At 39.7% G+C, this 23,680-nt stretch overlaps 1 protein-coding gene across 4 annotated transcripts in view; it reads right to left on the bottom strand.

Annotated features, from left to right (window-relative positions):
* Nucleotides 1-23,680, bottom strand: part of LOC105473361 (thyrotropin releasing hormone degrading enzyme) — a 428,124-nt gene that overhangs the window by 386,504 nt on the left and 17,940 nt on the right. The gene's annotated exons all lie outside the window — the stretch shown is intronic.

Raw genomic sequence — 23,680 nt, forward strand, 5'->3', positions numbered from 1 at the left:
GTGCATAGCATAGCATCAACCATTATATTACAAGCATTCAACTTCTTGATTTTCCTGTCTTTCCTCTGCACCATCTGCAGCATCAAAAAACCCATCTTCTTCTTCTTTTTTTTTTTTTTCTTTCTGCTACATTCTGGCCACAAAGAGCAATTGAAAGAAACACACACACACACACACACACACACACACACACACACACACACCTTTTTATATTTTTTTTCTTCTCTACATCTCTCAACACATAAACTTTTCTTGCACATGATTGAAGAAATTGAACTATCAAATATGAATCCTTCAGCTGTCTCCAAGTATAGTAATATACCTCTTATCTGCGTCATATTGGACCACCTCATCTCTTTTTGAGGAAAAGCTGTTTTTCCTCATTTCCAGTTATTCCCCAATTGTGGTTTTTACCCCAGCCCCTCTCATCTCTTTAGGGACCCTCTTTCATCATTGATCTCATCTTTTCAGTACTTTCAAAATCTCCCTTTCCACTGCTTTTTCCATTCAGCACATAATACATGCAAAACTTTAAAGAAATCCTTCCATTAATCTGTGTCTGACTACCTCTCTTTCTCGGACTTTCTCTTCACAGACAAACAGCTTGAAAGAGTAGATGTTCTCTCTCTCTCCTCTTTACCTCTTTTTTGTTTCTCAAACAAATACCATCTGCCTTCTACCTCAAAAATGACTTTTAAAGGCTCACCAACTCAAACTCAGTGTACCAGCTGCTGGGGACTGGAAACAGAGGGAGGAGCAAGAAGAAACTTCTGGGGGCGATGGAAACCCAGTGACTTGTTCATTTTAAAAGGGTGACATCCCGTACATAAATTATACTTCAAAAAAAGTTAATTAAAAAATAAAATCAATGTGACAAGAGTTCTAACATTAAAAAAAGAACAAAGAAACGAACTTAAAGGAAGTGGATTAGAGTTATCAAAAGGTAAAGTCAGATAAATTATGCAACTAGGCACTAAATTGAGATGGGAGTTTCCTCTCAACTAAGTCAGAAAGGGATTAGAGAAGTTTCTTCATGGTATAACTTCATATCATACCATGATCACTTAGTCCTTACTTGTGAGATTTTAGGTAGCATAATAGTTTTGAAAAATATATAGAAATAATACTTAATTGGACATTTTATATATCACCTTCTACTTTAAAAAATGAGTATATAACATTAAATTATTACTCAATAAAAGCATTTTTACAGCTACTGATATAACCTGGACTGGGCTTATTAGTTTTTGACAAGGTAATACACTGCAGGAATAGATAAGAATTGAAGAAAAATCATCCTCCACATGCCAGGTACTTTTTACGTGTAATCCATTTTATCTAACAAGCTTTTATTATGCTTCTTAGATTAGATTACTTATTTAAAGTGGTTAAGTAATACAGCTAACACAGAGTAGAACCAGAATCAGTTCCAGAATCTGTCAAACTTTAAAGTCCTTCCTTTATGCCACACACGTCCACTGATGTAAAAATGAATGAATTGTCCACATGCCCATTAAACGACCCCTCTCAGATATCAATTGTCTGATGAAGTTATTGGCAAATACTGGGTCAAGGCAATTTGTCCTCACATTCACCCACATGCACATGAAGTACCAATAGTCTATGCGACTGGAGGAGAAAGAAATGTGCTTTAGCCACCAAGAAATGCAGGAGTTAGAGTTGTACTGCTCTGAGAACCCAACTAAGAGTCTCTCAAGGTCCTCCCTCCATAATGATGTAAACTAGAGGATGATCTCCGAGAAAGCAAAAAATACATTATCAGTCTTGGTTCTACTGAAACTTTCAGGCAGTTATTGGTGGAACCCTAAGCATGCTAGACCACATAACATGAAAGAGACAGGCATGACCAAAAAAAAAAAAATCCTACCTTGACCATAAGGCATCTGATTTGTAATAAAAACTTCATTTTTACAGGTGCACATAAAATGGGTTAGCTGCAAAATTCATCCTTAAAGCCTCAATTAATTATCTTGTTGGGTAAAGTTATTTAGTATTATCCATTTAGACAATGGAAAGATTTTCATTTTAGTTTAAGTTGAGCTGATTCAGAGCTGCTCTTTCTGACAACAATGAGCAACAGCTCAGCTGTTCCCTGTATAACCTAGAAATGGTAGGCATCATATTAACATAAAACAGAGTATTCCTCGAGTTCTCTTATTTTCTCACAATCCACATCAAGTATATATCATGAATTCCAGAAGTTCTGCCTTCAAAATATATCCCAAATCCACTACTTTTCTACACTCCACTCCACACACTGCAGTAACCACTTACATAAGGCTCTGCCTCCAGCCTTACCCCACCACAGTATATACCCATACTGCAGCCAAAGAGATTATTTTGAAATACAAGTCTGGCCTTTAATTCTAGCACTTTGAGAAGTGGGTGGATTCGCTTGAGGCCAGGAGTTCCAGACTAGCCTGGCCAAGTGGCAAAACCCCATCTCTACTAAACACACACACACACACACACAAAAATTAGCTGTGCATGGTGGCGCCTGCCTGTAATCCCAGCTACTCGGGAGGCTGAGGCAGAAGAATTGCTTGAACCCAGGAGGCAGAGGTTGCAGTGAGCAGAATGCAGTGAGCCAATATCACGCCACTGCACTCCAGACGGCGTGACAAAGGGAAAGTCCGTCTAAAAAAGAAAAAAAACGAAGGGAAGGGAAGGGAATGGAAGGGAAGGAAAAGTCTGATACATCACTCCTCCACTTGAAACCTTCCAAAGGCTTCCCATAGCACTCAGACAAAAAAAGTACATGTCCCTATACCCACCTAGAAGGCCCTACCTACACATGCACACACACAAACACATACATATCTGATCTCATCACCTACCATTCTACTCTTTATCCTAATGCCTTTGCAACACCTGAAACATTCTAGGCATTCCCCTGCCTCAACTCCTGTTCCCTCTGTGTGAAATCCTCTTTCCCCAGATATCTCACGGTCTACTTTCTCTGTTCAGTCTCTCCTCAAACACTCATATTCAGAGAGGCCTTTCCTAACATCCTATCTAGAATTGCATCATTCCTTTTCCCCACTTTGCTTTTCTCCTTGGCATATATCATCACTTTATATATCGTATATTTTAATGTTTTTGTCAACCTCACCCCACTGGAACAGAAAGAATGTAAGCTCTGTGAAGCTTCGCCCATTTTATTTATTGCTGTGTCCCCAGTGCCTAGAACAGTGCCTGGAAAATGTGAAAATTTAAGTATACAATGGTTAAAAGAACATCATTGCATGACTGAATGAATGAAATCATGATACCTACAAAGATAAGAATGCTTGTCTTCTTGTTTGCTGCTGCTGAAGTGTGTATGTCTACTTACTCTAATGCTGTTGCTGAGTTGTCTAATGTAAATTTAAAATGAATGAGAAATTAGGGCAAAACTCTGTCTTATATGGTTCAATACTGGAATTTTGTGTATCATAAAATAAGTCCTCCCCACTCTCATTTAATAATGTTAGTATTATGCAGATTTTCAAAACACATTGACTAGCTTGTGATTTATAGAGATACTATGCTTAGTCCATAATTACTTCCTGATATGGAATCAAAAACTGATGGATGAATCAATGAACACTGTCCTCCAGTTTGTTTTCAGTGAATACACAAATATAGAAAACATTTGTAAGAAGTAGATGTATCTAAGTCCTATTTATTTCTCTTGCAAAATATTAGATTAAGTCATCTAGTCTCATAATTTTTTACAAGAAAGCTGAGTTTCAATTTGATATCCACCAGCAGAAAAAAACACTCAGCCATGAGGCAGCAGAGGGGAAAATGGAATAACAGAACAAGCCAAACTGCATGAGACTTGCCTTTGGATTAGTGTTTCTCACTGGTAATAAGTCTGGCAAGATGGGGCTGTCCGTACCACTGGAGTGTCAAGTATAAATAAGCTAAAAAGTAATCATGGCCAAGGTAGAGAGAGGTAGAACACCAACAGAGAAATCTAGGAGTGTCTTCTAAGGTTTGGAGTGTGTGGAGAATTCATATAACCATGTCTGAAAAGAATCCACGTTTTAGGCACAGAATCGGTGGAACCAGTAAATGATTTCCTCTTTTCAGACTGCCTACTCATTTTCACAGCCTTCACATCTTCAACCATAAAATCTCACTACTGTTGAGTTTTTGTTTTACTGTTTTGTTTCGTCTTGCCAGCTTTGGATTGCTCAACCACTTAATAATGCCCTTCTCCTGCATATTAAACTAGACACAGAAACATCCTTTCTCCAGTTGCAGGTACATCCTAATACAACTGCTCTCATATGGTTAGGGTGAATCCTATTGCATATGTTAGAACATATTACTGAAGAGGCAAATGATCCTTGTAGCCAAAATCCTCCTGGATTCATAGTTATCATTAGGTAACGAATTATTTGACTTGCCCGGATGGCAATTTATGATTCTGTGATTTCATTTGCAGAAGTCATACCATGAGCAACAGCAATGTTCCATCATAATCTTATGTAATTGTCCATAATGACCTAGGCTGGAGCCTTTTAGTGGGATTTAGTAATCCATTTTTCAGGGAGGATTAATTTGTTGAAATGATTTAACCTAATTTATGGAATAACATTTATTATTTCCTCCCGAACATGTCAAAATGTTATCTTTCTAACTTTGTCAGAGTTGTTTGCTGTTATTATTGGGATTTCAATACTTTTAAATAAAAATACAAAATGAACTATAAATGATACAACACTCATGTAACTATTCCCCGTAATTAAGGGCTTTTCTTGTTGAAATTTCTCTGGGTCTTTTTTACTAGTGGAGTATTCTAATATCTAGCTTTCTCTCTCTCTCTCTCTCTCTCTCTCTCTCTCTCTCTCTCTCTCTCTCTCTCTGTGTGTGTGTGTGTGTGTGTGTGTGTGTGTGTGTGTCTCTTTCTCTCTCTCTCTCTCTCGTGCTCTCTCGCTCTCTCTTCCTCTAAATCTTTAACCACAAGATAAGATAGCAGACACGTGGGACATTAAGACCAATTTCTGCTTATCTACAACCTATAACCCTATACAACCTGCTTAGAGAGGAAATACTTCCCTAGAGACATCAGCATGCTATAAATTACTCACCATTCAAAAAGTCAGTCATAGACTGGATAAATGAATTCCCTATATTAATAATTTCCTAAAGCATCCCTGGTTCATTTAGATGTGTAATCTGGCATAGTGATAGTGGGAATCAAAAGAATTCTAGAAAAGATTTCAGATGAGAGTAACCATAGTAGGGATAGACTTAGCTATGGGGAACTCATTATCAACTGTCATCTCAATTAGACAGACATTGCTCTAAGACTTTCTAGAGACGGTTGTTTGTGTCATCTCAAGATGATAAATAAGCTTAACTAGGTATATTTTCTACTTGATTCATGAACTAGCTATCATGGAGAGAGGCCTATATATTCATACAAATCCAAATCAGACTTTCTATAAAGCTTACCCTGGCGGGATCACTATGACAACTTCAAGATTTCATTTTATTAATGTATGATCCTCTGGATTATTGGGAACCATAAGCTCAAAATGTTGCCAAATTTACTAAATAACATCAGGCTCCCTCTGCAGCTGTTCCCACCTTATGGTAGTATTTCTTTTCCTCATTTACAATTAAGAAAACAAAGTAGATATTAAATTCAAAATATACAGTAATATAATTCTAATAAAATTGGAACAATTAAGATTATTGACATTGATATTACCAATAAGGGCAAAATATGTTATATATATATAAATCTAAAGACCTAAAATCTGTAACTAACAGATCAGTTGGGGAAATTAAGGGAGTGTGATTAGATAGTCTAGCGGAAAATGCTTGTAGAACCAGATAGAACCTATTTAATATTTTAGCCCTAACATCCATGAGCTATGTGACAATGATCAAGTGTTCAGTCCTTCCAGATTGCATTTCCTCATCTATAAAATAAGGATAATGCTAGCAGCCACATCACCCAGTTGCTTTTCTCTGCCCCAGAAACGTTCTGTGTTCAACAACTGTCTGATACTGTTACTGTGTTTTAATAAGAGTCTGTGGCAAGGACTGTTAATTATCCACCAATGTCCCTTCCCCTAGATCCTTAGTTTAAGAACCCTTCATTTTTGGTTTGACACATGACCGTGTGACATGGAGATTACATTTCCCAACATAGTCTGCAGTTAGGTATAGCAAATAAGAAAGTTATGGCCAATACGAATTTTAAAGACATGCTCTGTGTGTGACTTCTGTGCCCTTAAAGGGAAGAAGCAGAGCCACCAAGGATCATCCCAAATGGAGAGCATGGGAAGGAAAATTTTAGTCTATGCTTCTTGCTCCAGGGTGTATCTCTGAGACTTTTAATATACCCTTAAAGCTGAGCTTCCATATCTGAAAGTGCAGATTCACTAAGTCTCGAGTAGGGTCCACAAATGTGAATTTTGAAAACAAAAGTCCCCAGGTGACTCTAATATGCACATGTAGTTTAAGAGCCACTGCTATAGGGGCTCCACCAAGTCTCACACATTTAGAATATGAAGGGTAAATGAACATCAGTCAAACAGTGCATTGGAAACTCTGCAAACTGAACAACCCTCAAACCATCCCTAAAGCCTCCAAACAATCCCTGACCATAGAAGATACTACAAAAATGTCCTTCTCGTGTGTTCTTTCCACATGAGGAGCTGTTTCCTATTATTAAAAGGGAATGTTTATGGCCAGGCGTGGTGGCTCACGACTGTAATCCCAGCACTTTGGGAGGCCCAGGAGGGCTGATGACGAGGTCAGGAGACTGAGACTATCCTGGCTAACAAGGTGAAATCCCATCTCTACTAAAAATACAAAAAAAAAATAATAAATTAGCCGGGCTTGGTGGCGGGCGCCTGTAGTCCCAGCTACTCCGGAGGCTGAGGCAGGAAAATGGCATGAACCCGGAAGGCGGAGGTTGCAGTGAGCCGAGATGGCACCACTGCACTCCAGCCTGGGCTACAGAGCTAGACCCGGTCTCAAAAAAAAAGGGGGGGTGGGGGAGGATAATGTTTATATCTTACCCCTTTTGTTTTAATTCCTAACGTCTCTAGTGATATATACTAGGTTTCTTCTCATTGCATTTGGGTCCACGTTTATCTGGAGAAGTAGAGATTAGTGAGAGAAACGAGTCTTGATAAGCCCATGTCGCCCCTTGAATGTATGCTCCAAATGGGCTGCACACCTCCAGATGGAGTCACCACCATAGGACCATCAACCACCAAAGTCATTATTCAAGCATAGTTCTCAACCAGGGGTGATTTTGCTGGGGCACATTTGGCAATGTCTAGAGACATTTTCAGTTGTCACATCGGGTGTGCTACTGGCACCTAGTTAGCTGAGGCCAGGGACGCTGCTAAATATCCTACAATGCACAGGACAGACTCCCACAACAAAAGTTATACAGTCCAAAAGGTCCACAGTGTTGAGCTTGAGAAACCCTGTTCCAAAGGGTGGTAAAGGTAAAACCTTCCTCAACAGATCTGTTGTTAGAAGGCTTAAAATTCACATTCTCTGAGAAGTGTCTACCATATAGCTAACAAGTAAGTTCCACGAAGAGAAAGAGACACTCCTGTGTCTGCCTATAGTCATTCAATCATAGCCTCTGCCAAACAATGAAGAGCAGGATCTCTGCAGTCACATCACCTGAGCTTAAAGCCCAACTCCAGCATTTACGACGGGCAAGTTATGCCATCTCTCTCAGCCTCCATTTCTTCATCTATAGATTATAAAAATATTATGGAAGAAACATCCCTACATTATTATGAATATTAAATGAGATGATCTTTGTAAAGACCTTAGAATAGTACCTGAAACATAATGAATTATTTTTAATCCAATTTTTAAATAAAATTACTTGATGATTTTTATGAAGTTCCTTTAGGGCAGAAATATTCTCTTTTCCATCTCTCAAGTTGTATGTCATTTTCCTCCACCCCACCTTTAATCACAGCCTGATAACTATAATATAGTTATCAGGATATAATTGTGTATATAACACACATGCAGGATATAACTATGTATATAACACACATGCACACACAAACACAGACACACATACACATACACATAGATAATAAGCATAGAAAAATTTAGGTTACTTAATCACTATCTCTTCAAACACCTTTCTCTCTCTGGTTTCTTCCTGGAAGCAATTCTTCCACAAACCCAAGAACATTCCATCTTCCCACATGTAACAGAATCATAAATGAACATACTTCACAAACATCTCACTTCCTCTAATAATTAGGTTATAAGTCATTTGCACAATGTTGGTAATCACAGGAAAAATAAACACTACAAATTTTGCAACACTTTCCACCATAGCATTATGCTAGGAAATCTAGCACTATTATAACAGAAACGGCAGTATTCCTGTCTTCACTTCATAAGCAATGCCTCCTTGCCTTTTGCAAATGACCTTTTTTAAGCTGTCCCTATAGAGGATCCCATTTAATCATCTGTGCTCATTCTCCCTCACCCTACCTACAGTCCTAGCCTGTTCACTAGTTAGACATCAACTTGATCTTGCCTGTGTAGCTGCCAAGTTTTGCACACTCTTATGTGTCAAGCACTTTGATAGGCACTGTACTTCCATTGTTTTAACTTTCTCAACTGTGTTACAACATCTACATTGTTATCTCTATTCTGTGTAAGAGAATACAAATCTAGTTAAGAAGCTTACCTCTAATAAGTGGTGGAATCTAAAACCCAATCCCAATCTGCCCAATACCACTGCTATTTCCACTAACTTTCTCTCTCCAGCCTGTGCTTGACTCCTCTATAGCCTTCTAAAAACACATCATTTAATAGGATCCCTAAATTCTCAGTTGATTCTTTTGCATAGGACTATTTCACTCTCTCACTGTTCGCATTGCCTTTCCCCAGGGAAAGGTAAGCTAAAAGGATTGTCTCCACCATAAGCATCTCTTACATTCCCACAGAGGCACTTCTGATGGAATTTCTCATTGTCTAATGAATTACTGAAAGGAAAAAAAGAGACCACTCTCCCATTTAGACAAAGTGGTCCTTTATTCTTTTCCCTATCTGAAATACTGAGAGATACTTTGGCATTAATTCTAGGCATGTGTGAAGATAACCTAACTTTCAGCCCGACTTGCCATTTAAAAGATTTACATTTCATCAGAGAGACACATGTAATAAATTTGCCATATTAAAAAAAATAGAACTCCGTATTTCTTCATTTTACTCCCACTGATACGACACAATCATATAGTGTTAAGTTTCAGAGGAAGAAAGGAAGCAAAATGTTTCACTCTGGCCAGTCCTCCCCCTGAACCTGGAATTCAGCAGAGAAGAGTGGGTGAAAGTAAGAGAGGAGGGGAAAGAATGCAAAGAGAAAAACTTCCAGAAATAACAGCACAGGACTGATGTACCATCTACTCAGTCAGGCAACCTGAAACTTTGAGGTTTTCTTTGATTCACTTCTATTTTTTTATCACCCAAATAAAGGCACTCATCAAAACCTATTGATTTTTTTCTTCAGACTACATCTTACATCAACCATCCTCTGAATATTTACTGAATGACTACAGTTGCCAAGGAGCTGTGCTATGTTATGTACCATGGGGATTATACACACATACACACATATATACACGCACATATACACTGTGTGTATATATGTGTGTGTGTATACACTATATATATCATGTGATAACATATATATACACACATACACACACATGCTATACATCTGTGAGCTGCTCAGGATACACATGCACACATGCACGTGCACACACACATCCACATATATATATGCCATACATTATTTCTATAAGCCTCCCAAGATGATAAATACATATATAATAAATATATACACACACATATACGTATATATGTCTGTGTGTATATAATATATACATATATATAAAATACACACACACCACACACACATATATAATACATATCTCTGTGAGCTGCCCAGGAATATGTGTGTGTGTGTGTGTGTGTGTGTGTATATATATATATATATATATATATATATATATATATATATATATAATTTGAGTGTTTTTTTCACCGGAAACAAGTCTTGTCCTCAAAGATCTTGCAATCCAGTAAGTGATAAAAGATGTGAGAAAACAACAACATAAATATATTAGCACAATGATTCCAAAACACTGAAGGCCTATTACAGTTCAAAGAATGAAAACAATCCAGCTGGGGCAAGGCTACATGGAGGAGATGAAAAGTAACACTGCCTAGAAGAACAGTTACCCTCTTGTACTTCCTTTTTATAACAATATTCTTTTTTTTTGGGGGGGGAGGTTAAGATTTTTTTATTATTATTATACTTTAAGTTCTAGGGTACATGTGCATAACGTGCAGGTTTGTTACATATGTATACTTGTGCCATGTTGGTATGCTGCACCCATCAACTCGTCAGCACCCATCAACTCGTCATTTACATCAGGTATAACTCCCAATGCAATCCCTCCCCCCTCGCCCCCTTCCCCAAAATAGGCCCTAGTGTATGATGTTCCCCTTCCCGAGTCCAAGTGATCTCATTGTTCAGTTCCCACCTATGAGTGAGAACATGCGGTGTTTGGTTTTCTGTTCTTGCGATAGTTTGCTGACAATGATGGTTTCCAGCTGCATCCATGTCCCTACAAAGGACACAAACTCATCCTTTTTTATGGCTGCATAGTATTCCATGGTGTATATGTGCCACATTTTCTTAATCCAGTCTGTCACTGATGGACATTTGGGTTGATTCCAAGTCTTTGCTATTGTGAATAGTGCCGCAATGAACATATGTGTGCATGTGTCTTTATAGCAGCATGATTTATAATCCTTTGGGTATATACCCAATAATGGGATGGCTGGGTCATATGGTACTTCTAGTTCTAGATCCTTGAGGAATTGCCATACTGTTTTCCATAATGGTTGAACTAGTTTACAATCCCACCAACAGTATAAAAGTGTTCCTATTTCTCCACATCCTCTCCAGCACCTGTTGTTTCCTGATTTTTTAATGATTGCCATTCTAACTGGAGTGAGATGGTATCTCATTGTGGTTTTGATTTGCATTTCTCTGATGGCCAGTGATGACGAGCATTTTTTCATGTGTCTGTTGGCTGTATGAATGTCCCCTTTTGAGAAATGTCTGTTCATATCCTTTGCCCACTTATTGATGGGGTTGTTTGTTTTTTTCTTGTAAATTTGTTTGAGTTCTTTGTAGGTTCTGGATATTAGCCCTTTGTCAGATGAGTAGATTGCAAAAATTTTCTCCCGTTCTGTAGGTTGCCTGTTCACTCTGATGGTAGTTTCTTTTGCTGTGCAGAAGCTCTTTAGTTTAATGAGATCCCATTTGTCAATTTTGGCTTTTGTTCCCGTTGCTTTTGATGTTTTAGACATGAAGTCCTTGCCCATGCCTATGTCTGAATGGTATTACCTAGGTTTTCTTCTAGGGTTTTTATGGTATTAGGTCTAACATTTAAGTCTCTAATCCATCTTGAATTAATTTTCATATAAGGAGTAAGGAAAGGATCCAGTTTCAGCTTTCTACTTATGGCTAGCCAATTTTCCCAGCACCATTTATTAAATAGGGAATCCTTTCCCCATTTCTTGTTTTTCTCAGGTTTGTCAAAGATCAGATGGCTGTAGATATGTGATATTATTTCTGAGGACTCTGTTCTGTTCCATGGGTCTATATCTCCATGTTGGTACCAGTACCATGCTGTTTTGGTTACTGTAGCCTTGTAGTACAGTTTGAAGTCAGGTAGCGTGATGCCTCCAGCTTTGTTCTTTTGAGTTAGGATTGTCTTGGCAATGCGGGCTCCTTTTTGGTTCCATATGAACTTTAAAGCAGTTTTTTCCAATTCTGTGAAGAAACTCATTGGCAACTTGATGGGGATGGCACTGAATCTATAAATCGCCTTGGGCAGTATGGCCATTTTCACGATATTGATTCTTCCTATCCATGAGCATGGTACGTTCTTCCATTTGTTTGTGTCCTCTTTTATTTCACTGAGCAGTGGTTTGTAGTTCTCCTTGAAGAGTTCCTTTACATCCCTTGTAAGTTGGATTCCTAGGTATTTTATTCTCTTTGAAGCAATTGTGAATGGAAGTTCATTCATGATTTGGCTCTCTGTTTGTCTGTTACTGGTGTATAAGAATGCTTGTGATTTTTGCACATTAATTTTATATCCTGAGACTTGGCTGAAGTTGCTTATCAGTTTAAGGAGATTTTGGCTTGAGATGATGGGGTTTTCTAAATATACAATCATGTCATCTGCAAACAGAGACAATTTGACTTCTTCTTTTCCTAACTGAATACCCTTGATTTCTTTCTCTTGCCTGATTGCCCTAGCCAGAACTTCCAACAAGATATTGAATAGGAGTGGTAAGAGAGGGCATCCCTGTCTTGTGCCAGTTGTCAAAGGGAATGCTTCCAGTTTTTGCCCATTCAGTATGATATTGGCTGTGGGTTTGTCATAAATAGCTCTTATGATTTTGAGATAAGTTCCATCAATACCGAATTTATTGAGAGTTTTTAGCATGAAGGGCCGTTGAATTTTGTCAAAGGCCTTTTCTGCATTTATTGAGATAATCATGTGGTTTTTGTCTTTGTTTCTGTTTATATGCTGGATTACATTAATTGATTTGCATACTTTGAACCAGCCTTGCATCCCAGGGATGAAGCCCACTTCATCATGGTGGATAAGCTTTTTGATGTGCCGCTGAATTCGGTTTGCCAGTATTTTATTGAGGATTTTTGCATCGATGTTCATCAGGGATATTGGTCTAAAATTCTCTTTTTTTGTGTGTCTCTGCCAGGCTTTGGTATCAGAATGATGTTGGCCTCATAAAATGAGTTAGGGAGGATTCCCTCTTTTTCTATTGATTGGAATAGTTTCAGAAGGAATGGTAGCAGCTCCTCCTTATACCTCTGGTAGAATTCGGCTGTGAATCCATCTGGTCCTGGACTTTTTTGGTTGGTAGGCTATTAATTATTGCCTCAATTTCAGAGCCTGCTATTGGTCTATTCAGGGATTCAACTTCTTCCTGGTTTAGTCTTGGGAGAGTGTAAGTGTCCAGGAAATTATCCATTTCTTCTAGATTTTCTAGTTTATTTGCGTAGAGGTGTTGATAGTATTCTCTGATGGTAGTTTGTATTTCTGTGGGGTCGGTGGTGATATCCCCTTTATCATTTTTTATTGTGTCTATTTGATTCTTCTCTCTTTTCTTCTTTATTAGTCTTGCTAGCAGTCTGTCAATTTTGTTGATCTTTTCAAAAAACCAACTCCTGGATTCATTGATTTTTTGGAGGGTTTTCTGTGTCTCTATCTCCTTCAGTTCTGCTCTGATCTTAGTTATTTCTTGCCTTCTGCCAGCTTTTGAATGTGTTTGCTCTTGCTTCTCTAGTTCTTTTAATTGCGATGTTAGAGTGTCAATTTCAGATTTTTCCAGCTTTCTCTTGTGGGCATTTAGTGCTATAAATTTCCCTCTACACACTGCTTTAAATGTGTCCCAGAGATTCTGGTATGTTGTATCTTTGTTCTCATTTGTTTCAAAGAACATCTTTATTTCTGCCTTCATTTCATTATGTACCCAGTAGTCATTCAGGACCAGGTTGAAATCTACACTCAGTAATTAAATCACAGCCATTCCTGAAACTAAAAAAGGTGTTTTTTACTCTAAGAAAACCCAGTGGTCATCCTTTCTGTGTACACTCTTCCTCTCATGAAGACAACTCTCTAATTTGCCTTCCATCTACCGTGCCTATCCATCCCTCAAGATCCAATACTTCTCAATCATTATCCATTCCCTCGCTGGTCTTCTTCTCTGTTCTTTTTTAACAGCTAGCATCCCACTGAAGTTACCTTTTCTTTATAAAACAGCATTGTACCATATCGTACATGATAGTATGTTTATCTTCTCTTACTGTCTGGATGATGCTAAGCCCAAAGAGGACACTGAGTTGATTAAGGTTAATCAGAAAAGTTTAGAAATTTTTCCTCTCTCTGTAACTCAAAGCCCTACATCTATGTGAACTTCTGATGAATTCTGCTCAGTCAGTGCTCTCTTTGATCTTAATTATGACAGGATTTTCCAAATATTTCAGTTCATTATTGAATACAGTTGCTTAATATATATTTGTGAATTAATGAAAGAATGCTTTTCTATGGTTTTAAGATGACAGTAAGAAATGATTTTCAGTACCATGTGAACAGCACATATGGGTAGTGATTGGTTTTAGGCATTTTCCAGTTCCTCCCAAAATTAAACTTAATGAGAAAACAACAGCATCTCCCAGACCCAGCAAATCTTCATCTTGCCATCTGGTCTGATAAGGAAGTCAAGAAACGTTAGTAGGTGGTAGTGGTTGAGGACAGACCGTACTATTAGTACTTTTGCTATCTTCTTCCACTCTGAATATTCACCCTTATTTATCCATCTGAGTACAAAGGTCTTCTGAGAATAATATTTGATTCTTCAGGAAATAATTTGCCTCTTTGTTTCCTACAAGTCTCATCCCTAGAAATATTAATATATCTCAACAGAATGTCTTGGTAAATCTTCCTGAAATTTGATATCAAATCCTTTAAGAACCATTTGCATCTGAGTGACATCAACGTTTAGAATATAATTTTGTCTTATCATTTGTTTTGTATCATGGTCACCCAGAGATTCTTCTCTGTACTGCAACACATCATGTGCAAAAGTTTGGCCACTTTTTCATGCCAGCTGCAACCTAAACTCCACTTGCTTGCCCAGACAGTCACTTAATGCCTATTCCTTAATCCTCAGGAAAGCTGAGCTAGATCCCTATGGCAGCCTTAATGAAACAGGAAAACAGATCCTGGTCAGGTAAATAATGGAGAAAAGAAAATGAGAGTCTTTTGACAAAGAGGATAAGACATTTTGTATTATCTCCATGCTTCTAAAGAATGCTCCTTATATAACCCTGAAGTCCTCCCAAGTTCAAATCCTTCAATGGCTCCCCTCTGCCTAAAGCATACAATCAAAACTCCTTAACATGACATACAAATCCCTTCATTATCTGGCTCCTGCATAAATCTCCAACCTCATCTTTCACTCCTTTCTTTCTCAGTATTACACAACTCTCTACCTCTCTTGGATTATAAAGGCTTGGCCAAAAACAGTTATTTAAAGTAAAAGTCCTAAAGAACTGGAATATAAAAGAAGAGGAAAGTCAAAAAATAAAAACAAATCTGAAGCCAGAAAGAAAGAGCAAACTTTTAAATAGTATCAGATTATATGCCATTGCTTTACTCTAGACATGCCAGGACCTTATCTAAGAGACAATTGGACTGGCAGCTCCCTCTTCAGCCACCCAAAATTCTACCAGGAAGAATAAGGGAAGGAAGATCACAGCCAGAATCATCTCCTTCCTCTCTACTGAAGGAAAAACAGACCTGGCTGTGCACCATGCAATCTATCACACACATTATCAAGTGTAAACACACTGTAATCATGGATACACTGACCAAACTGTTCTGTTTTTTTAGATTTGTTTGTTTTTCACTTCAAGCTCTTTCTATTAGCTTCTATTAGCCTCTTCAATAGGTAGACTCTTAAACCTTAGGGAAGTTGATAAATTGTAGATTATATAACAAAACCCATTATCATTCATCACTGAATCCACCATCAGCCAAAGCCAGCCACAAGGGGATGGAGATTTGCTGAGGCTCACTCCATTACATCAATATCCCAATGGAAACCTTGGGGCTCAATGGTTCTATAAGCTCCTCCATTAACTAAATTTGGCCTGCTCAATCCTCCCTCTGTTCTGTTGTTAACATGTCCCTCCAGTCTACCATTCCGTCTGCTGTGTAAGTAATCCTTTTTCTCAACACTTTTATCCTTTGCACAAACCCCTGACTCCCACTACTTCTGCCCACACTCTCATCCTTAAGCAGATCTGCTCTCATCCACCCTCGGAGGCAGAGAGAAGGATGAGCACTTTCCCAGCTCCTGCCATTGCTGCTTTTACACCACTGTTCCTCCACTTCCGTGAAAACAACTCTCCTCTTTTAGAGTTCATGGCTTTCACTATTCCTATTTTCTGTCTGGCCCTGCAGGTGACACTCTTGAACATTTTTCGTGAATCTGAAGCCTGATATACAGCTTTTTCAGAGATTCTCCCAACCTGTTCAGGATCACCTCTCCATGTTATTCACATTTGTTCCAACACAACCTTCTGGTTACTTTCTTTCTGCTCACTCCATGATACTATCCTCAGTTCCCTTCATCCACCCAACTTTGCCACAACAGGCTTAAAATTCCTCCAACTCACCCTGAAATCTGAAACCCTCCTCTCTATCACATACAATCTTTCCAGCTCATCCACTTCATATCTCTACTCTTATTTTACTTTTAAGGTGACTTGTAGTCTTCACCCCTGCTATCCATTTTTCTGAACATCACTTCCATTATGGGTTCACCTGCCTCCCTGCTTCTCTGGATACCACGGCCAATGATTCCAACAATATATTTATGATTACTCTAGATGTCTTGCCCTCATGACTGTTGGCCATTTGTGCCTTGTCAATTCCCCAAGTTCAATCTTCCTACATTTGCTTTCTCTATTCCTATTCCTGGGTTCCTAAAACTTGCAGAAAGGTGCAAAACAGTGTGGCTATTTCCCCTGTAGACACAAGCCATTAAACATCAGGTAGCTCTTGGCTGCTTTCTGGAAACTTTTTGTTCTGTTCTTATAGATTCAGCTCTCCCATAATCTAAAACCCCTTGGAACAAGCTCTGCATACATAATTTTCTTACCCCTTCTCTTAACTAGCACTCTTAAAAACAGTCTACAATCACTACAACCATTTCTTCATTCTACACACACTCTGTAATAGAACCTACTGACTCTGCTCCTACCACACTAATGAAATTTCTGGAGGTTCATCAATTTTATTCTTTGCTTTTTAACTTCTTAAACTCCTCAACTCTAATAAACTTCTGACCTGGCCATGTAGTCTTCTGATACCACTGCAGACCTGACTGGGTGACTCATGCCTGGCTCAGACATCTCTCTCATGCAGCAGAGGTAAGCTAGACGTCATAAAAGCAATAAAGGCACCCACGTGGCTGCAGACCACTGAGCCAACGCAGGCCCCACCTAGCTATGACTCAGCTATTACTAACAAATCAACAATACTCAGGCACTGCTTTCCTAATGGAGAACAGAGACAGTTCTTTGTCTTTCTGCTCACAGGAACCATCCCATTTCTCCTCAGAGTCTGCACTGGATTCAGTTCCCTGTTTGCTCCTCAGTACCCGACTCTCTTTAGTAACTCTTTTCACTTACATGTTCCTGCAGATGTCCTTAAAAGTGATGATATTGGTATTGTAACATTTTCTATTTTTATTTCAATATTGGTCAAAATTATTTCGCATGAATTTTCAGGCCCTACATATTAACCTAGCCAAAAGGTTTTGAAAACCCTTGACATTGTGGTCTATCTGATGGAAATTCACTTATTTAGACAACCAGTGGAATTTCACTGAGTATCTATCATTTTCTACATACAACATGAACTGCAGATCTTACAAAGATGGTACCTACCTTCAAAGGAGTTCACAGTCTAAAGTAGCTGGCAAGAAAGCTCTACGAACAGCAGAAAAACAGCTATGAGAGATGAGTGTAAAAAGTTTTCAAAAAGTAGAGAGGAGAAGGATGACTAACACTTCCTAGGGTAGGAAGGAAGCCTCTACTTACATTCCTAAATAGATTGTAATCCAACTCTTTTGTTACTATTTCTTTTCATTTCTCTATGGATCATTATTACATTTCTAATGCAATCTTATTAGAATGTCTAATGACAACAGGACTTTAATGACTAACGTAATTTTTTCAAAAAATAGAATATATGCTTAGAATACATTAACCTACCCTCCTTTAATTCTCTCATTAAAAATAGACTTAATTTGTTTTCAGTAGGAAACTTCACAGAATAGTCCTATGTTTTAAGTGTATATACAGAATATCATATCTAGAAAAATAAGCATCAGGAATGTACATTATATGTATGTGTCTTGTACTTTCCTGGATGTGGGCATACATATATAGATACCACCACTGTAAATTGTGTGTGTCCTTCCTATTGTAGTCAGTCCACACAATAAAATTAAACGGTATGTTTTGAGTACTTGTAGCAGTTTTTTGCCCAGCATCCCTTCTCTAAAACTTCCTTCTTTTTTGCAATATATATTCCCATCCATGAGGTTGAAACAGAAGATACCATGTTCCTATCATAGTGATGGCAGCGGTGGGCCATCTGGAGCAGCTGCTGCCATCACATTGGCTGCAGCAGGGAGGCGCAGTCAGGGCTGCCCTCTCCATGGAGCCCACGAGAGCCAAGGACAAGTGGGAGCCCTGCCCCTTCTGAGCTGGGGCAGGGACTCCCCAGTGCTGTTGCAGCCGCCCAAACCATGCTGAAGACCCAGGTCTCCCTCTCCCTGGAGCAGGCAGGGGCCCCGTCCACAATCCCTCCCACCCTTCGACCCCTTCCATCCCCTAGCCCCCCACCACCACAGCTGCAGTCACCCAAACCGCAGCTGCGGACCCAAGCATCCCTGGACTACTGGGGGCCCAGGAAAGACCCGCTTGCTCTTGCAGGCTCATAAATGCCTGCTCCCACTGCCTGGCTTCTCCCTGCTGTCCTTGCCTGCTCTGATCTCGGAGCAAAGTCGGGGCAAGCTCCAGTGCTGTCACTGCACGGCTGGGTATGCACATGCTCAAGGCAGTGCTGACACTCCAGCTCCCTGCCGCCTCAGCCCCCTCCAAATTTTGGGTGCCAATGAGCATAGGAGGGAAGCCAAGGTGGAGCTGAGGGCAGCTCAATGCTGGCCTGCAGATACCCCTTGGCACTTATAGCCTGGATGCCATGAACAGGCAGCAGGAGGCAGACAGGTTTCTAGGTGGAAGAAGGTGGGTCCCCAGTGAGACCAGGGAACAGGCTGCCATCCCACAGACCAGAGTAGGGACTTGTGGTGCCTTTTCCAGGCCCAACAATGGCCACCCATGGCCGAATCAGTGCACACTTCCTCCCCACTGAGGCTTATAAGAGCCCCAGGCTCAGCCAGACGACCGGATGCAGAGAGGAGCAACACACTCTAGGTCCTCTCTGCTGAAAGCTGCACAAGCAACAGGATGACCAGTTGCAGAGAGAAGCTACCTTCTCTCTAGGGGCTGAACACTCATCAGGATACCCTGGCTGTGGAAAGGATCGGCCCACCCTCCCACCACACACACACACACACACACACACACACACACACACACACACACACACAGGTTCCCCCTGAGCTTTTCTATCATTCAGTAAAGCTTCTGTTCATGTTGCTCACCCTCCACTTGCCTACATACCTTATTCTTCCTGGCACAGGACAAGAACTCAAGACCCATTGAATGGTGAGGCTAAAAGAGCTGTCACACAAACAGGGTTGAGACATGCCCCTTGCTTACCATGTTGTGGGAAAAGAGAAGGAAAGAAGAGCTACAGTCCTTCAAGGAGCCCAGACCTGTGAACTCCCTGAGCCAGGGCTGTGACTCCCTCTTTAGGGCCCTTTAGGGCCCTGTGGTTCCTGGCATCTCCAAGTTTCCAGGCACCACCATATTCCCCGGTACCAGCCATGAAAGCTGCTTGTGATGCACCTGGTCCAGTGCCCATGACAGCATCTGGAGCTGCCTGCCCCACTGCAGCAGCTGGCATATCTCATTGTACACAGTGGTTGGACCCCACGCTCACTCACACACCATTCCATATCTGACTTACCCTTGGCTGGTGTGGGACCTAGCCCATAGTGTATGCCAAGCGAAGCTGCCAGGCAAAGTGGGTGATATGAGCCTAGCTGGCCCAAGCAAAACTCAGTCAAAAGTGCCATTGGCCACAGGTTCCCAGCCAGAAAAACGACACCCCAAACATCCCATAACAATAGAATGCCACATGTTCATGGTATACACAGTAACCAGCAATGATCGTTGACTCAAGCCAGGGCAATCAACTCACTCCCTATGAGTTTGGGAATTAATAATGATCACTTTCTTGGGGTCTTTGGGAATTAATAATGATCACTTTCTTGGGGTCTTTGGGAATTAATAATGATCACTTTCTTGCGGTCTTCACATTAGTATGCAAAACTTGGGAACTTTTGGCAGCCATATTCCAGCATATGAACCAAAGATGAGAGGAAGCCTGTCCCCAGTAAGAGAGTAAAGAACAAGCATTGACAAAGACCCAAAACAGAATTTCTGAGCTGCCCACAGTGCTCCAAGCCCTAGGTTCATCCCTAACCTGGGTTCCTTGATACACCTTGATCACTTTCTAATAAATTTCCCTTTTTGTGATAAATAGATGAGACTTAATTAAACTAAAAACTTCTGCACAGCAAAAGAAACAATCAGCAGAGTAAACAGACAACCCAAAGAATGGGAAAAAATATTCACAAACTATGAATCTGACAAAGAACTAACATCCAGAATCTACAAAACACTCAAAAGTATTAGCAAGAAAAAAACAAATATTCCCATCAACATTAGACCACCCTGCTATTAATACAAGGAAGCTCAGGCCACTTGGAGAGACTAATGGTAGATGCCCCAGATGAGAGCTCCAGCCGACGTTCCATAAAACACACAACATCAAATACAGTCATTTAGTAAAGATTCAGTCAGAAGATTCTTGCCCCCAACTATCAAGTTAACCCCAGTCAATGAGGCCTCTCCCACTGAGACCTCAGACATCGTGTAGCAGAGATAAGTTGTTCCCTGCTCTGTACCATCCAAACCCTTCACAGCCTTTTCATGCTCACACTACTCTTCACAGTGAGCATTAAAAATGGTTACTTTTTGTTGAAACATTTTCAAATGATTTCTTATTCAGCAATATTGATTTGAACCAATTTTGATACCTGGAATTAGGGCACCGCCATATCAAAAGCCTTAAAATATGTGGTATTGACTTTGGGACTAGACTAGGAGCAAAAACTAGAAAAGCCTTGGGATTGTTAGCAGAAGCCTCTGGGGCTTGAGGAGGCTGTTGGTGAGAGCTTGAAGCATAGTAAGGTAAATATTATTGAAAGCTGAAGGAAAGGGGACCTTTGTTATGTAGTAGACAAAAGTGTGGCAACCTCATTACTTGGAGTGCTATGGAAAATGAGAAATATAACTACTGAACTATATTTTCTAGCTATGGAGATTTCCAGGCAAAACATTTAAAGTGCCACCTGGCTTCTTCTCACTGGCCATGAAAATTATAAAAGAGAAGAGATGAGGTTAAGATTAAACTGTCTGGTTTTCAAGCAAAATTTAGAGGAAATATAAAAGAGCCAGGACTTGCTAGTTTTGAAATTAAAACTTTTCCTTCTTCTCAGCTTCTTCAGATAATGGAAGATTCTCATAGTGAGAAACAGCTTCAGAAAAACAACAAATTCAGGTCACTGTCAGGACAAAAATGGTCTAAGGATGAAGCCAAGGACGAGTCTTTATCAAGACCTCAGAAACTCTTAAAGTGATGCCCCATAACCTCTTCAAAAAGGCAAAAGGCTTTATAAAGATCTTAAGGGTATGCCTCATAAAGCCTGTTAAATAAAAGAGCATCTAAGAATTTTTATTCCACAAAGCCTCAAAGTAGACAAAGGTTCATCTTAAAGAGATCTGTGGGTATCATTTTGTCTAATGGAGTGGATATAACTTGATACATAAAAAGCCAACATTTTTTAACATAAGTGTACCTGCTTGGGCTGAATGTAACAGAGCCAATACAAAAGAAAAATAGGTGTTTGTAGCCCCAACATTTTACTGGTAGGAAGCAAGCTGAGGTTATTCAAATCTATTGTAAACACAAGCTACAGTCATCCCTTGGTATCTATGAGGACTGGTTCCCGGACCTCCCATGGATACCAAAATCTATAGACGGTCAAGTCCCTTATATAAATGGTATAGTATTTGCATAGAACCCAAGCATGTCTTCCTGTATACTTTAAATCATCTCTAGATTACATATAATACCTAATACAATGTAAATGCTATGTAAATAGTTGCCATATTCTATTGTTGGGAAGAAGAACCAGAAAAATAAAGTCTAGCTCCTGTTCAATACAGATACAATTTTCTTAAATAGTTTTAATCCACAGCTGGTTGAGTCCCTGGATGTAGAACCCATGGATATGCACTGGCTGTACTTTTATGCAATTATGACTATTTGGTTGCAAACACAAACTACTTTTTAATTAGAAGAGAAAGGATGCCTCAGAAGGCAAAACAAAGAGCCCAAAGGGTAGGGCCAAATGCCAAAGAGAACAGTTCACAGGGACCGGCCATTCATCCATAATTAAGGAATTGGTAACATGTGCCCAGTTGGGTTTCAGAATTGCTGTGGGCTAGTGACTACTGTATCTTCCCATTTCCTCCATTCATGAATGGAAATGGCTTTTGTCATAACCATATTCCAGTCTTATTGTCTGTTGAAGGGAGAAAAGTGAGGTAAGATAGCTTGTATCTTTCAGTAACAGGTCTTCAGAGTGAGAGAAACTATGCCCAAGAAACCAAACCAAGTCATCTCTTCGATGCTTGAACCTAAATTAGATGGTGAAGCCTGGACCTCAATTCTGAGCCTGATGCTATAATGGGATGAGACCTACTGACAAGTATATGTTGTCTGTAGGATGAATATAAATAATCTGCAGGCAGAGAGCAGACTATGTTAATTTTAAAACAGGCCTACAAATTCTTTTACACTCCTCCTGTCAAGAGTTGGGGTCTAATGCCCTCTTTTGCTGAAAGAGCACTATGCTTAGTGACTCATAACCAATAGAATGTCTTAGAAGTGATGCTCTGTGACTTCTGAAGATAAGTTAAAAAATTCCACATAACACCCACCTAGTTCTTTTAGGACACTCACCTTTGGAGCTCTGAACTACCACATAAGAAGTCCAACCATCCTAAGACCATCATGCTTTGAACAAGCCCAGGCCACATGAAGAAGCCACACATGGATATATGACTGACGGCCTCAGCTCACATCCCAGAAGACTGACAGCACAACCACCAGACAAAGATGGTTTCAAATGATTCTGGCCCCTAGCTGTCAAGTCACCCCCCAAACATCCTGCTTCCCCAACTGAGGCCCCAGACATCATTGAGCACAGAGAAGTTACCACCACTGTGCCCTTCCAAATTCCTAGCCTACAGAAACTTTAAGCATAATAAAATGGCTGTTTTATGCCACTAAGTTCTGGAATAGTTTGCAATGACATGATAGAAACCAGAACAATATTGTAGAGGAAAAATTCATACTTTCAGTTTTCAAACAAGAAAATCAGAATAAAAAGAGGTTAAGTAATTAACAAAGTTTGCAGAGACGCAAAGCAAAGCAATAATTCTGAAACAGACTAATCTGATTCTAAAATCAATGTTTATAATCATCATGCTACACTATATTCCATAGAGATATCCCTACCTCTGTGTCTTTTCCTATTAATATTTCCCTGGCAAAGAATTATATGCACACGTTATCTGCCTCTGTAAGACCAAGCCATCATTCAGGGCCATATTGAATCCTGTCTCCTCCATGAAGCACATCCCTAGACTTCAAACATTAACAATTTCTCCCTCTTCCAATTAGTCTTGAACTTATTTTCCACAACTTTCAATCAA

Source organism: Macaca nemestrina, chromosome 10, assembly GCF_043159975.1.
Source record: "Macaca nemestrina isolate mMacNem1 chromosome 10, mMacNem.hap1, whole genome shotgun sequence".
Taxonomy (NCBI): Eukaryota; Metazoa; Chordata; class Mammalia; order Primates; family Cercopithecidae; genus Macaca; species Macaca nemestrina.